Raw genomic sequence first — 16,465 nt, forward strand, 5'->3', positions numbered from 1 at the left:
TGCGTATGAGTAAGACTCAAATCAGACTCAAAAGAAGCGTTTCTCTTGTATCCCTGCGAGAGGGTCTGCTTGTGATGAAGTAGGTCCCTTTTGGTGATAGGGTCTCTGTTTTGGGACTGTTTACCTACAGCGCTACCTGAGGAGCAGAATTGAGTGTCTTTTAGGAGGAAAGTGAAAACAATTCTGAAGAAGGAGGTTTGGTCCCTGGGAAAGCAGGTGTAGCATAGGGATACTGCTGGTTGGGTTTTGTAATATATAAATACAACTTTTTTTTCTGACTTTTTTCCAAAACTTTTGTTTATAACTCCTGCACATGGAGAACTGCATCGCATAAGCCGTAAATGCTGATCTGACGGGAGTATTATACTATCTATTACTGTTGTTGCAAGAGGGAAGGGCATTATGGTTTATGGATCTTTGTCAGTAAACCATAATTGCTGTGTAAGGGTACCAGACAGCTAGGACCCAGAGACAGCGCTATGGTTAATTTGGTGTAGGTAATCCTTCAAATAGAGCTACTATGTAGTTCAAGAGGAAACCTGTTTCAAATATGAAAAAAGAAAATGGTCCCTCAAAAATTATTTACTCGTGAATTTTATCTATTTTGGAGACCGAAGACAAAATTGGCCCGGGATATTAAAGCTTGTCAAAAATGATATAATATAGATCATAAAATCGGCAAATAAATGCTGGCGGCTAAAACAGCGCATTGATACTCTGATGAACATGCAATGGCTAAGGGAATGTCAAACAAGTAGTGACATTCAAACACATAATCAGACGGAGGAGTTACAGTTGCATGGGCATATTGTTCAAGTTCATTAGTAATAATCGGTTAGGATACGAAAAAGAACGGTCCAGAGTACCTGAGTCTGGATATGAATCCCTTGAATTGTAGAGGAGTTTTGCTCAAGGCTCTGGACCTTTTCAGCCTCAAAAGAACAAGTGAGGAGAGGGTTGTGAGCCTATGTTCCTCCTTTCCAAATGCGTCCGTCAATAGGCTAATTCCTTTTTTGAATGTAGCACAGTACAAATAGGTTAGAGTGAAAGTGGTTCTTATTATTTTTATTTATCACTTCATTGAGTCCATTTCACTCATCATCGTTTTTTCATAATGATCATTGTAAAAGAAAGAGAGAACAGCCGACACGTGTTTTGCCCCGTTTGGCGAGTAGGGCCAGGGCTTTCTCAAGGCTTTTGGTGAAAAAGAGAAGTGTAAGCATTGGAACGTGTAGCTCCTAAAAAGGAAAAAAAAGAGGGACACCAGCCAAGTGTTAGAGTGAAAGCAGGTGTTGAACGTTGTTTTTACGGTGTTATCATTTGCCTGCTAAGAACAAAGCAGAAGTGCCATAGATGAAAAGTTTTTGAAAAGTGAAGGGACAGTTACCTTTAACGAACGCTATAGAAAAGGAGAAGAGAAAGGGAAGAAAAGAGGCCAAGAAAGGAGATAATTAAGTCCCATGTCCATTCCACTAATTTTAAACTTGAAGCAAATGATTTAAAATAACTGGTTGCAAGCAACACGGGCGGTAGTGCTGGCATATGGCATGTTGCAGTTTGTTTCTGTGCAAGTGCTACATGTGTATGGTGGAAGTGGTGAAAGGCAGACTAGGCACGTTATGGCCTTTACCAGGGAGCTAGGGCATGCAGTGTTAGAGGGTTCATGCAGGGTCAGAGCATGCTCAGTGGTAGTAAGAATTAGATAAGCAGATATAAAATACCTATTTATATTGTTCCAATAAGTCACGGTGTCAACGTTAGTTTCATACATTTTCAAGAGTTGAGCATGACATTGTTAAAAGCATCCAAATCTGCAAACATAAGCATATTTTATAAACAAATTATAATCGTCATTACGAGAAGAGATTTTTTTGCAATGATTATTCAGCTTTGTGTACAAAAGACCCCAAGAGATAATAGACACAGTCCCTTCAGTTTCAGGATACAATCTCTTTACCAATTTCGACATGTCATTACTTGAATAGTATCTCCGGGCGTATAGATAGCAGTGCATCGCAGGAAGCCCCGAGCGACGGTTGGCGTTTGCGGCAGTTCCGAGCTTTGAGCAGGACCCTTGATAATTTGGAAGTAAGTGTGCCCTCGATTGGGATGGGAGTGTTGCAGCTACTGTCTAGATAGAGTTGAAACGATGTCACCTACGAGGCTAGACTGCTGATTAGACAGACTGCGCGCATGGAGGGGATAGCGAAAGTTAGGACGCGAGATAGATTAAGTTCTGTTTTCTCTTTAGATTTTGGACAAAGTCAGACGGGGAAGTAAGGAGAGCTTTTCTGACACAGGGGTGTGTCTATAAGGATAAGCCCGTTTATCGGGCCAGTAAGGTAAGCCATGGCGCGCTCTTTATTTTGTTGTACCTGCAGAATTATGGCAGGACCGTGATGTTTATTTGAGATCGAATTTGTAAGGGTGTTTATCTGCATTCCCCTCAGGTGCCCGGATTATTGCACCGAGGCAATTTGAATTGGGCCACTCTTATTATTTGTGTGGCAGGAGGATCACAGACGGAAGTGTAAGTACATAGGCTCCTGACGGGAGATGTGTTTGATTCCTACCGGCAGAGAAGGACACTAGAGCATGGTTTAGGCAAGCACTTGGATTTATTATAGATTCGGTCGCTGACGTGCACCCTAGTCCTCCGCTGACTTCTCACACCTGACCCCCGGAGGGTGTTCGAATCCGGAGCGCTTCACTTGATTTTTCTCTAGTAGGTAGTATATCCCTAGACTGCTTTTTAACTTTGGGCACTTTTTGGTCACTAGTTGGTGTCACTCTTGGTGATTAGACTGTGGAGATTCTCTCTGATTCACAAGTGATTGTGCGGGCAACTATCATCACCAACCACCAGCTCGGGTGGCATGGAGGGTTATAGGAATATCATTAGCTCATATATTTATTATGGTTATTATATATTTTTTGTAGTATGGGTACAGTCATGTATTAACCCTGTCCTGAGGAGGCCAAGGAAAGATTAAGGCCGAAACGCAATTGCGTAGACATTTTTTTGAAGGAGGAGTCGCAGATATGAAGTTATGATTGGATACAACGCGACAGTATTCTGAGAAGGTCTACACTGACGGATAGATTTCCAGTATACTGCTTGGACTACCTCCTAGTGGTCCGTCCTGAATTAATGGGAGGACACTAGTGGAATGTACTCTTGGGGTTAGCATATGTGTACGAGTTGTTGTGTGTTAGGTTATTTTCTTTAGTCTTAGTACAAATATTTGTATATAGGTTATGTTATTTTCCTCCTGATTAGATGTCATTATTTATGTAGATTGCTAAAAATGTTTTGATATACTCCAGTTAGATTGATAAACTAGAGAGAGAGTAATTAAATGTGCTCTTTTCAAAAATAAAGGTTGTATTAATTCCTTTATACCATTGCATTTCTGTATATAATTACGTCCCATACCCAGGTATATTAAGGGTCAATTGGGTATAACCCTGTTGTCTTGGAAGAAGTTCACTCTAACACTTGGCTGGTGTCCCTCTTTTCTTTCCTTTTTGGGAGCTACACGCTCCAATACTTACACTTCTCTTTTTCACCAACAGTCTTGAGAAAGCCCTGGCCCTACTCGCCAAACGGGGCGAAACACGTGTCGGCTGTTCTCTCTTTCTTTTACAATGATCATTATGAAAAAACGATGATGAGTGAAATGGACTCAATGAAGTGATAAATAAAAATAAAAGAACCACTTTCACTCTAACCTATTTGTACTGTGCTACATTCAAAAAAGGAATTAGCCTATTGACGGACGCATTTGGAAAGGAGGAACATATGCTCACAACCCTCTCCTCATTAGTAATAATCGGTAACTGTTTTGTTAAAGGCCTTTTTGTTACCCTTATTCTGTACTGGATGGTGTCTTTGTCAGGACTAAAATGAAGTAAAGATCCTAGACTCCCCTGGAATTGAAAAGACAAACATGCAAAAAAAAGGATTTATTCAAGATAACTTACAAGGGGACATTTGAAACATCAGTTTAATCCCAAAAGTCAAAAACTGCACACAAGCCAACAACAGGGATCCAAAAGAAGGGGGTTTGCAAATAAGATTAAAGCAAGAGACCAGGGTGCCACTGCAAACTATCCATTACAGATGAGGAGGGGCATTACAAACTGTGCAGAACAACGTCTGAAGAAGTTAACTTGTACATTAGAAAAAAATAAAGATTCTAAAAAAACACTGGAACAGTCCCCAAACTGAGTTGCAGGTCTATAGCAAGGGCAGCACAAGGTGGCAGCAACTCACAGTTAAATGGAGCATGGCAACCATGGCTAAGCTAAAAAAAAAAAAAAAAAAAGAGTTAAAAAGGAAGTTCAAACAGTAGCCTTTAGGAAAGAAAGACACTGAACCTATAATAAATAACTGTGCATTCGCCTACCCTAAAGTCAACTAGAGAGACCAGCTAAAGACCTATTGTTTTCCTGAGGCTAGATGCTTTATTTGAGAGCACAGCAAGGCCTGTAGTTTGAATACAGGGTGCCAGAATGCCAAGTCAGTGCTTCTCTGCCAATAATTAGCACTAAAATCTTACGTTAATTAATGTGAGCAGAGGTTGGACTATTGTGAAAAAAACACTTACTAGGTATTGAGTTTTCTGTAAAAATGAAGGATAATTTAGAATGAAATCCTCAAAACCAAACAATAGAAAACAAACTATCACCTTCAAATAGACATAAAAGAAATCCTTCAAACTATCAACTAATGTGCCAGAAAAGTGATGATTGAATGTAAGGGTGGACACCTGAGCATGGTCAAAAGGAAATATATTGTATATTTCAAATAAAAATTTGTAAGCATTAAGGTCGTCAAAAGAGCATGCATGAAAAGGCATGCCTGGCTCAACAGTCTGTTCAGATAAGCGGAACACAAAACTGCACACCTATTTAGCACATGTCAAATGAGAACATATGTCACTTTGAAAATATTTAATTTATAGTTTGTATACCTCACCATCAGTTTTTGGAGGTTTATCAGGCTTGGGGGCGAGGGTCAATAATATTGTATCTGATGCAGAAAAATCTATTGTTTCTCAGTGTAATTAGCGTTCCCAAAGCAAGGTCTTCTACCTGTGCAAGTCCGATCACCAACATGGCAACCATTGGGTGATGGGGCAATCGCGAACATCCTGCAGTGGCCCTCCTTGCAAGCACATCTCACTAGATCAAAAGGTAAGTGAATGAAGAAAAGGTGGAAAGGCCATGTTTGTTTGACTTCATACTCTGCATATGCTAGAGGAGTTTGGCTGTGGACTCATCATCGTGTCGCTTAGTGTTTGACTGTAAGATTTATTGCATAATTAATTACTTACTCAAGGCACAATAGATTGACCTGGATGGCCCTAATGCATATTCAGAGGGCCAACTGGATGGCAGGAATATCCAGTTACTAGGTTTATAGTCCCCCCGACGCAGGATAGGCAGCATTCCTTGACAGTGTCTCCACACTATTGGCAGTGCTTCCCCATGGATAGGTCACACACACAATTACCCAACACATTTTCTAATCTGTAAAATACACAGAGAAATAAAAAAAAAAATAGGCATTACATTGAAATATTGTTGCCTCATGGAAGAAGGTTCACCAGCACTAAGAGTCTATTCTTTATTCTGTACTCCGGGCATTATACTCCCATACTGATATGATCTTTACCATTGTTCAATTCTGATTCGATGTTAGGGATTGAATACTTAGTAAAGACCCTTTCAGATCCCAACCCGTTGAAATTGACTCTGCAGAGGGTTAATATACCAGCAGTAACATCTACCAGGCAACTGCAACTTGTCTGAGAAACCACACATTTCTTCTACATGAATGCAGGCTCCACTCGGGCCACGCTGAACAAATGGGAGTCATTTAAAGCCTACATTCAAGTTATATGTATCAAGACATCTGATGGGGTTAGAATCTCATTGCACAGGCAAATGGACACATTAGCCAAGGACATGCACACCAGTGAGAGAGCACACGATTCCCGAGGCTGACACAGCAAACCTTTTTCACATGCGATAACAGCATACAGAGCTCCGTAACAAGCTGAGCTGGCATGACTACAAAGTATACTGAATTGAAGAACTCTGGGAGAAAAGCCTGGTCATCTTCTAGCCAGGCCTCCAAGAGCAGAAGTTCAATGCACACCCATTACTGCCATATGCTATCCCAAGGGACATGCCCTCCATGCTCAATCATATATTAATGAGTTCTTCCCAGCTTATTACAAAAGGCTTAATGCGCTAGGACCGGTTGCTGACACTTCATTGCAGGAGGCTAATGTGCGATCAGCAACATTCCTGCAACTAACACTGGAACAAAAGATTGAACTGGACAGCCCATAGGTGAGCTCAACCTAGCTGTAGATCACCTAGCTATTGGGACAATACGGGTAGTAATGGCCTTCCCCCAAGGACCTATAATACGTTAAGGAGTAAGTTAGCGCCAGGCCTGTTAACTCTATATTCATCAGCCCAAGAGAATGCATTCTCCTATGACTAAGGAAACAATCAATAAAATTTTACCAAAAGCTTTCCCGACCTGCAACTTCCTACCGACCTCTTTGGATCTTAAACTTAGTCTATGAAATACTCCGAAAGGTGTTGGCATGTAGACTGCAAAGGATCCTTTCTCGTCTGGTGCACGCAGATCAGGGTGGTTTTGTTCTAAGGAGGATCACAGCCTCTATTACAGATAGCCCTTTCCATGGGATGACAGCTTATCAGCATAGTATGCACATGGTGGAATGGCCTCCATTGACATGGAGAAAGTCCTTGATAGGCAATGTTTTTTCCATATCCTTAAATGTTTGTTAAATGGGATTTCGTTTTGAGTTCAGAGCTTGGATACGAATTATAGATACAAGCCCCACTGCGAGGATTAAAATGAGCAAAGGGTTATTTCCTGAAGTGGCCATACTGACAGGCACAAGACCAGGCTGCCCTCTTTTCCCTTTTTTTTCCTTTCCCTTACCATGAGGCCCCTGGTGTGCCACATGCATAAGATGTGGGGGGGAGGCATCTTGGGCTGATAATACATCATTCTGGCCCACATGAGCTCATTAAATGCAGATTATGACATTCTATGTCAATGGGATGTGTGCAGTGGGTTTCAAAAGCTGAAGAAATGCCGAGTCATTTAAAGGGTCAAACTGAATGTTATCAAATCTTACATATTTCAACTAACACATCACAACATACACATACTCACCTTACAACCCTCATGGTTTGGAAATAATGCCTCAAACCTCTAATGCGTTGCAAAAAATTTGTCCAAGACAGAAGTGGATGAGATTAATGTGCACTTATAGAGAGCTTTGCTAGCCTCTGGGGCATCAACTGAGTTTTGTAGATGGTTACTCTTGTGCAAGAAAGGTCTGGCACACATCCCAAAAAGGGTACATTTAATAGGCTTCAGTCAGTGAAAGGCACACTGTCGACATGGTGAGATCTTACATTATAGGGCTCTACTAATAAAGTTGCATTCACGTATACCAAAAGTGAAATAAGAAAATAGGATACATCTAATAAGAAACATCTAGGAACACCTACTTTCATGTATAATTATAAGAAGGTGTACTTAGGAAATGAAGGAAATAATGTGACATTTGTGCAACAAGTGAAAACAATACACAGAACAGACGGGACTACAAACCTTGAATATGGTGCAAATACATAAACATTCTGCACATGGCTTCCTTCTCGAGGAACACAAATTAGTACATTTCAGCTGGGCAGAATAAACACAACCATGAAATGAAATCTAGTTCTCTTTTTTGTGAAAATGGAAAAAACATAGAGAAACATGCACAAAGGAAACTCGTTCATCTAATTTTAAAGGCCACATTGCTAAAAAAAACCAAATTTAAATCGCCATTATTTTGTATTATTTTGTATTTAATAATAATGAAATAAAACCGATATTTCAGTAATACCCACGTTCAGTCATTGCAATTTAGCAGGTAAAAAAATCCATGAGTAAATGAAATTATGAGAGTGGTTTTAAGTTGGATAATTAATTGCTTCTGAAAAAAGTAAATATTATAAAGCAACGTTTTTTTAATTTTTTATTCATGGTCATTTATCTTTTTCGAATTTTCAGAGACCGCAAACAATGTGGCATATCTTAAATATTCAATCTTTTTTCAATTTCTTCATAAGGCTGAATCTTTGGTAATAATGTATGTAAAGGATGAAGTAGGATGTTTAATTAAGTTTACTTTGTTTAGTTAATTTATTTGAAAATTCCACTCAATAAATCATTAGTGAGCGATATTGTTACTATGGTATTATTGTGCCTTTATTGTTGTTTGGGTGTGCATCACTGCTTGTTTCTTGTGTGAACTTATACTAGTGGCATGTGTGCTAATTTGTATGCTTTTTATATGTGCCTGTTTTGTCAGTATGATTGGTCCCTTTGACATAGCCAAACATGTTGGTGCTGATGGGGCAATTCTTCAGCAAATGCTGGTTAACTATATGTATTTGTAAAATTGTAAGCAATTGGCTAGTGCTGATAAGCTTCATCTTTGACCACAAACTTCTGGAGTCGGGCTGGTCAATAGTCTTGGACGATAGGGTCCGGTCTAGAAAGCGAGAAGACAGACCTTGGTTGCCAATGGAGAGGGGCATCCAGTTTCCCTTATAGATATTTTTTTTTCTCCTCAAAACATCCCTTTCCTGTGGTCCACCAACAAAGGCCATCTTAACTCACTGTACTCCTGTCTCTCCACTATGAACTTAAAAGATTCATGTAATCTCTTGATTTGATTGTGCAACTCCCTGCAAGGATCCATTCAACTGGAAGGCTTCCTCGAAAAACTTTAGTAATCTGAAGATCCTTCTTTTCTCTTAGTACACATAAGTATAGTGAGGCAACTTTGGACACAGCACCAACGGACATTGATGCTTATTCTGCACCAGTTAAGTTTATTTGTATCATTAAAATACTCCACTTGAGGTAAACAATGTATATGTTTATCTCTGTGTTTTCTAATGTGCCAAACATGTCCCTATATCTCCACCTGAGAGTACTTTGATCAAGACTTACATTCTATAGTCCCTTCTGCAGTAAATCAAAACCGGTTAGGTAAGTGGAGTCCTTCAGTAGGTTAGCGATATTAGTAACATGGTAGATCATGAAGGTAATGTCTGGGCAACCGTAATGAAGAAACTGCAGGCAGTGTTCAGCTCGATATGCGAAGTAAGAGTCTGGTTATTTAGGGATACATCCCTTTTAGGTGTAAAATTCATGCTGCCTCAAGTTCTGGTCCACAACTTGGGGAGCACAGCACCTCAGGCTCCGGAACCAAGGGAGCTCCAGAGTCTGGAGTGCAGTGCTGTTAGGGAGCTTTCTCTATGTTTCTGCATTTCAATCAATCAATCAATCAATCAGGGAATTGTAACCGTGCTACTCACCCGTGAGGGTCTCAAGGCGTGGGGGGGGGGGGGGGGGGGGTTGCCGCAGTTCCGTTCAGTCGAAAAGCCAGGTCTTGAGAGCCTTTTTGAAGGTGTTCTGGGAGGAGGCGCGTCTGATTTCAATCGGGAGCACGTTCCAGGTCTTTGCCGCGATGTAGGATAAAGCTCTTCCCCCTGTTCTGGCTCTGCGGGTGGGTGGGGTTTCGGCGAGGGCGAGGTTGGTGGATCAGAGGTTTCTTTTAGGTATGCAGAAGGTGATTTGCTCGTTGAGGTATTGGGGTCCGGTGTTGTGGAGGCATTTGTAGGTGTGGGTAAGTATCTTGAAAGTGACTCTCTTCTCGACGGGGAGCCAGTTGAGGTTCCGTAGGTGTTGGCTGATGTGCTCGTGTCGAGGGATGCCAAGGACGAGTCTGGCGGCAGTGTTCTGTATCATTTGGAGCTTGCGGAGTAGAGACTTGTTGATGCCGGCGAAGTGGGCATTTCTGTAGTCCAGTCTGCTAGTTATGAGTGCCGATTGAACTTCCTTTGCTGGTTATGAGTGCCATTTGAATTTCCTTTGTCCATTTGTCGGTGTGCGAGTGCGCTGTTCATTTGCTGATTGTTTGTAGACTGTGTGAGTGGTCAACTTCTTCATCACCCTTGGCTACTACTTTGAAAACTTATTCATTAGATGCACTAACTAAAATGTTGATTGAGACCTTAATAGAAAGAATATGCTCACATAACAAGGACAAAATGTTAGTGCGTCATATACAAAAAACTAAATGTAGGAGGCACCAAGTATTTTTAAAAAGTTAGCTTGTTTATTTTGTGATAGAAATCCCTAAAAAAGACTTGTTGGAAGTCATTGAAAATGTTTTTTTTTTCAGTAAAGATTTTCATCAAGATGCATTTCTTGATTATTAGACATCCGCTGATTGGCTCAGATCCTGATTCATAAACATCAAACAAAAATATTATCAAATTATACCAACATGTGTTTCGCAACCTAAAAAAACTAAAATACTGATGTAACAAAAATACAAGACATGGTATAAAATGTGCAATTATTTTAAGACATTGACATCTATAGAATGTTTGTTTCAAAGTCCATTCCAGGCAGCCTATGTTTAAGTGAATTTATATATCATGAACATAGTACTTTTCTAAAAACCCACACTAATCATGGGAATGCTTGAATCCCGAAGTTTAATTACATAAATAAGTTTTTTTTTTTATACAACTGTATTTATTCTGAAAACATTTATTGACAATGTCAGATTAATCTCAAAGTCCTAATGGGTGAATTACTTGAACTGGCTTGTTAATAATAATAAGCCCAAGGTAGACTGAACTAATGCTAATCAATAATTGCCCAGAATGATTTTGCGCCCGGGTAGTTATCATGCTTTATGAAAAGTATTAGACTGAGATGACACAGTGCATAAACTGTTCAATGAATAAAACCGCAAATGCCAGTGCTGTAGAGGGCAACCAGAAAAATATACACCAGTGGAGTTAACGCAAAAAAGGACAAAATGCTAAAACATCTCCAGTTTGTAAGGGCTTTTGATCTTCACCATCCTCTATTGTTTTCCAACTTGAACCTTTCAGTGCAGATTGTATTCAATATCCTTTGCTTCCCAGTCTGCGGTTTAGATCTGATTCTGCCACAGTAATTTCAAAACCTGCAGCGTAGTGCAGAACAGTGCTCTGGAGTAATACTTTACTTCCAAACAGCCTTTGGGTAGGCTGGGTACATTCTGTTTTTAAAATTTGTATTGCATGACATGAGTGCTAGTTCAGGGAAATTTTCAAAACAAACCCACGTGACAAGGTTTTTGAATGTACCCCTAAAGACATCTTCAAACACTTGGCCTTGTGTTAGTTTATATCCACATAGATTTGAACATCAAATAAGGGAGCAATATTGTATTAAAGAATATATGAAATATTTGTACTGTGTGGCATGATTGATAGTTTTGTAGCATCACTAAATCTAAGAGTTTAGTCAAGTATTAGTAAATCGGGTAAAAGGCTAGCAAAACCTATATTGGCATATCTTCTGTGTGACTTAAGGGCACGGTTTGTGGGGGATACCAGGGTGAAGTAGAGAGGTGAACTTGAATAATGAGGACATATCCGATCCAATGACATTTCTCCCCCACGTCCCACCCTCTTACATAGGAGCAGTGGTGCTGGGGCAGTTTTCAGGGTAGGATTGCTGCCATCAATGTTGTGAAAAATGCAAGAGTTGCACCAAGAAAAAGTGTATCAAACGAGACGCGCATTCAGTTGGAGAATGGTATGGTGGTTTAACCCAATGGACTGCTGGATAGCTCTCAAGTGTGGAGAGCTGAAATAATTTTGGCCGGCAATTTTTAATGCGAATAGGACAGGGCTCCATGTGCTATTGTGTAGAGCTACAGTAGTTAAATATTTGGACGATTGCTAATATCTTGATACCTCTAAAGTGGGGAAATCTCAAGCTCAATCTTCCTGAGCTTTAAATTTCTGAGACCGATGCGCTATCTAATAGGACTCGTATCCCTTGAGAAACAGGAGTGTTCCTCGAAATACAAGTTGGCTGTCTTTTATAAAAAAAATTTCTACTGCTGCTATATACACAAACTCCAATAAATAAATTCACTTTTTGGTGAACATTACATTAGACTTCAGTGGAATTAGTGAATCATGATCTATGCTCCTTTGACAGACCTCCAATAGGATCTGTGTGGATTTAAAAAGCACAATGGGGTTAGGTGCAGGAGGTAAAGACATTCGGCGCTATTTCCTTACCTCGGATTGTGGTTTAATATTTACACACAGATTGTGTTTTATTTGTGCTTTCTTAATGTCTGATATATGTTAAATAATTTGTACAGTTCATTAAGAGATATTTTAATTTTTTTGATGTATTAGAAAAAAAAGATATCTTACAGTTTTTATTTCCAAACTCCCTATACCCCAGCATGATTGTCTGAGTTCGCTTTAGAAACATTTCTCACTTTGCAATTGGAGAAGGGAAAGTAAACATCAATCCCCATGTTAAAAGAATAAGGCTCAATTTGCCAGAAGACATAGCCTGACATTTGAGCTCTGTCTTTGTCCAGAAAAAGTGATAAGATAAAAACAAAGTTTAAAGGCATCTTTATTGCTCATTTACCTTCTGAACTCCAGCACAGTTATTTTGGGAGTGCTGTAGCATCCCCTCTTCTGTACTTCCAGTGCCTATGCAAACTCGAGTTGTGATTGCCATGCTGTATAGGCATTCCCTAGTGCCTGTTGGTGCAAACATTATTTTCTTTTCACAAATTGATACCTTGAAATCTTGGTTCTCCCACTGTGGCAATGCGGCTTTGTTTCCCTAGCTTCTCCTGCTGTGTTTTATTACTTCCTCCTACTCCTTCCAATGCTGGTTCTCCCGGTCCTTCCCACCCATTACAGCAGCCTGAGTGCCCGCTCCCCAGTACCTCCTTCTCACTCACTGGGTAGCTTTGATGGATTTTGGTGGCATTCTCCACCTGGCTGGCACCTTCTTCACTCTGATGGCCTCCTGCTTTGGGGCTGCGTCTCAGATGACGCCCAGAACCCTCAGTGCAGGTTCTGCTATCACCTTGGGTCTAAACTAAATTAGAGAGGTTGTGGTGGTGTTGAGATGTTAGGGATTGTGCCTTTCTGTCAATTGTCTGTTTTGTTTTGTGCTCGTTGGCACAGTGCTTGCCATCTCAAATTTCTGCATTTGGCCTGCATGTATCTTGCCTGGTCTGCTGCTCCTTAACTCTTTGCCAACTGTTTTGTCCTGCTCTGCATATTGAGCCTTGCTTCTTCTCAAGTTGACTTACCTTAAACAACTCACCACCAGACTGGTTATCTTATTTTCTCTTTCTGGCATTCTTTGTACTTTGGGCATCCACAATTTCTCAATTTTCATCCTTTCTAAAGCACCTCTGACAACGTTTAGTTTTACCCTAGTACACTTTATGCTCTTTCAGATTTTTTTCACCATTATTCTTTTTATTTTATGCCTTTTTCGTTTATGAAATACTGCAAGACAGAAAGTGTGAATCAGGAAATTGTAACTAATTCCCTGATCAGGCTATCTTTGCATTCTGGTCCATACAGAAGACTGCTTTGATTTTCCTCAACAGTAGCAGCCGAATATATGTTCTCTTAGTGATTTCATGTATTCTTTAAGTATCTTTTTATTCTGTTTTCTTCTCAAAACAAGCAATTGTGCTATTTGCAGTTGGAACGAAAGGCTGGAGTCCATTATTATTTCTAGATCATACATCTTGACTACTAAGGACTGGAGTTTGTGTGAGGATGACTGGCAATACAAATGTAATGCATTTCGTGAGAATTGTTTCCAAGTGGATACAATTATGCTTTGGGCACCGTTGGGCATAATCCACCCTCCAGTAACGTTGTGGGGAGAACGTCTGTCATGCTGACTTCTCAGCAAAATGCCCCTGACTCCTCCTCTTTTTTAGTATTGATCTGGCTCGTTGAGTGTATAGATGTGTATTTGGAGGATGCGGGATACAATGCTTTGGGCTAATGGGCCCATGTGATTTTTGAAGGTCAGTTGTGGGAGTGAGATGGTTCATTAGACCTCACAGATGATGGTTATTCATTCTGACATGAATTCTTCTTTAACTGGGGTTCTTGACACTAAAACAAAGCAAAGTATGAACATCTGGTCGACTCCTGTTTAATAGTAAAGTCTGAATCAAACATTGATTAGGCTGTATCCAAGCTTAGCATCTAGGCCTGTGGTACTGTTCCCTTGTGTTGTTGGTTGTGCAGAGATGTGGAATGACCTTTTCCATAACACACCATGTGGTCTGTAGTTTGTATTACCAACTTCTATCATGATTTTGGTTACCCCTCTTGTTCTTGAAGCAAGCACCAGTGACAGGGCTGATATTTAGTGTTAATGCCTTTATTCAGAGTCTGGCTTTCTACTGAAGAATATTCATTAGTCATCAGATGGCTCTCCTGTCCAGTCCAAATGAGGAATAGGGTAGTCATGCTCATGATCCAAGAGTTCCAACTCAAATATTTAATGTAGAAAATCTCCTAGTAGCATCACATGTAGGAAGGATGCTTCACACCCTGAGCTCTTCTGAACAATGTTTCCCACTTAGTTTCTTAATAAGAACTATATTGTATGCTTGAAAACTTATGAGTCAGAAAACAATGTGCTTCACTTTTACAAGCTGTTAATTAACCTCTTGGATAATGATTGGAACAAGAACTGAAGGAATTGGCATTATAATTCATTTTAGTCACAGCTGTGAAGAACACCAACATTATGGTAACATCAAAGAATTGGACAGTTTTAGTTCCCATCTGCCTCTACTGGTTGTCAAGAGATTTGCATTATAGGGGTGCTAATTCTCTTCCACTGGTATTAAAGTTCACCAGTTGGCTGGTACAGTTTTTCTCCACAAGCATTATGGCGTATAGCTGTAGCTGTACCTTGACAATCTCAAATTATTGCCTGGACTTGCACCTTTTCGGTGGATAAATGTGGTTGTTTTATTATTTAAGCCAATGCAGTGTGTTTAACTCCTTATTTTTGCAACAGCTACAGAATAATACTCTAGAGCAGGCTTCTTCAGTGAGTTGCTCATGAGCTGCTGGTAGCTCTCCACCTACCTGTAAGAAGCTCTCCTGTGTGCAGCCCAGGGAACTACATTAGGAGCTTATGCTTGGTTCGGCTTATATATGTATACCAGAATTGAAAAGTGGGTATTCAAGATGAAAACTTGTGTATTTTCAGAATTCATACATTCTTGTTTGGGGAAAAATTGTTACACTTCCAAAATATATTTCAAGCTGATATTTGAGTAATAAAAATCAAACGGTTTTGGGGAGACTTATTACTAATATAATTAGCTTAGTGTGAGGGGCATTGTAGCTATGGCTGTTAATTTTGACCTATATAGAGACATTCCGCATTTACAAATAATTGTTTTTACAGTACTGTTGGCAACCACGTCTGATGTACTGAGGTGATCACTGCTGGCTGGTACTACTTTATTCTGTTGGGTACTAATGTAGTCTTGTATTATGTGTGCACGATTACATCTCTGAGTATTGTTAGTAGCTTGGGGGGGATGGGAAATTTCGCTGGACATTTAGTATCTTTTATTACAGAAAAGGTTTGAGACCTTTGTGCTAGAACAGTGTTGCCTGGAAGCTTGCTAGTCTCTTCAGATTAATTCTTAATAGATTACAGTGCAAAACTCTGTTAAGTGGCACTGATATTGCCAAATTTAGCATCGCTTTAACCCAGCATCCGAAGAATTTAGCTAACGTGATAAACAGCGTGGAGTGTAGAAAAAGACTGTTGCTGCATCAATGTTATTACATTATTTCCAGGTTCATTGTAAAACAGTCAATTCTCCTTGCTAAGCTGCATCACAGTAACAGGGAGTAACTAATTTGATTCTCAAAGCAGCTTTCAGAGCATCAGTGATTCTTCGATCACGTACTGATAATATTCATCGATTCTAGTCCTCCTCATCCTATTTCTCACTTTGGAGGAGTTGTCTTCTCTTGGACAGCAAGACCTGCTGTTTCCTGTTGCAAAAGCAATACCATTTTGGACTGTCTCCCTCTTCCCGTAAGTGGAATATCGCTTCCTCTTCTCATTGTGTTAATGGCAAAGCCCTGAATCTGAAGCTTGAGGTAGACCAAGGAGGTAAGGCGGAATGCGAGGATGAAGAGTATTCCTAGGAGTCCTTACGATTACAGGAATCGATGCATTACCCTCATGTCATTCTTGGTCATCCTAGTCCGTTCTTGTGAGTTATACCAAGTATTACACAGATTAAGAAACATCAAACCAACCACTAAAGTTGCTGTGGACATCTGTGATATATTCTTTTAATGCAAATAATGCTGAAATACTCAGTTCTTCATCTTTCACCAGCACTTGCTAAAGATGCGTTCTGTACACCTCATCGGTGAACTGTATTCAGAGCCTGGGCATCTTCCTGTACTCTGAGGCTAATGCGGAAAGCAAATGACTATTTGGAGT

General features: G+C 40.0%; 1 protein-coding gene across 1 annotated transcript in view; it reads left to right on the forward strand.

The window, feature by feature from the left end:
* The first annotated feature begins 2,265 nt into the window (after nucleotides 1-2,265).
* The window catches only part of TFDP2 (transcription factor Dp-2), a 421,645-nt gene continuing 407,445 nt past the window's right edge, over nucleotides 2,266-16,465 (forward strand). The window contains exon 1 of the mRNA XM_085633640.1: nucleotides 2,266-2,342. The gene's annotated coding sequence lies outside the window, so the exon portion shown is untranslated. The remainder of the gene's footprint in view (nucleotides 2,343-16,465) is intronic.

This window comes from Triturus cristatus, chromosome 11 (assembly GCF_964204655.1).
Source record: "Triturus cristatus chromosome 11, aTriCri1.1, whole genome shotgun sequence".
Lineage (NCBI taxonomy): Eukaryota > Metazoa > Chordata > Amphibia > Caudata > Salamandridae > Triturus > Triturus cristatus.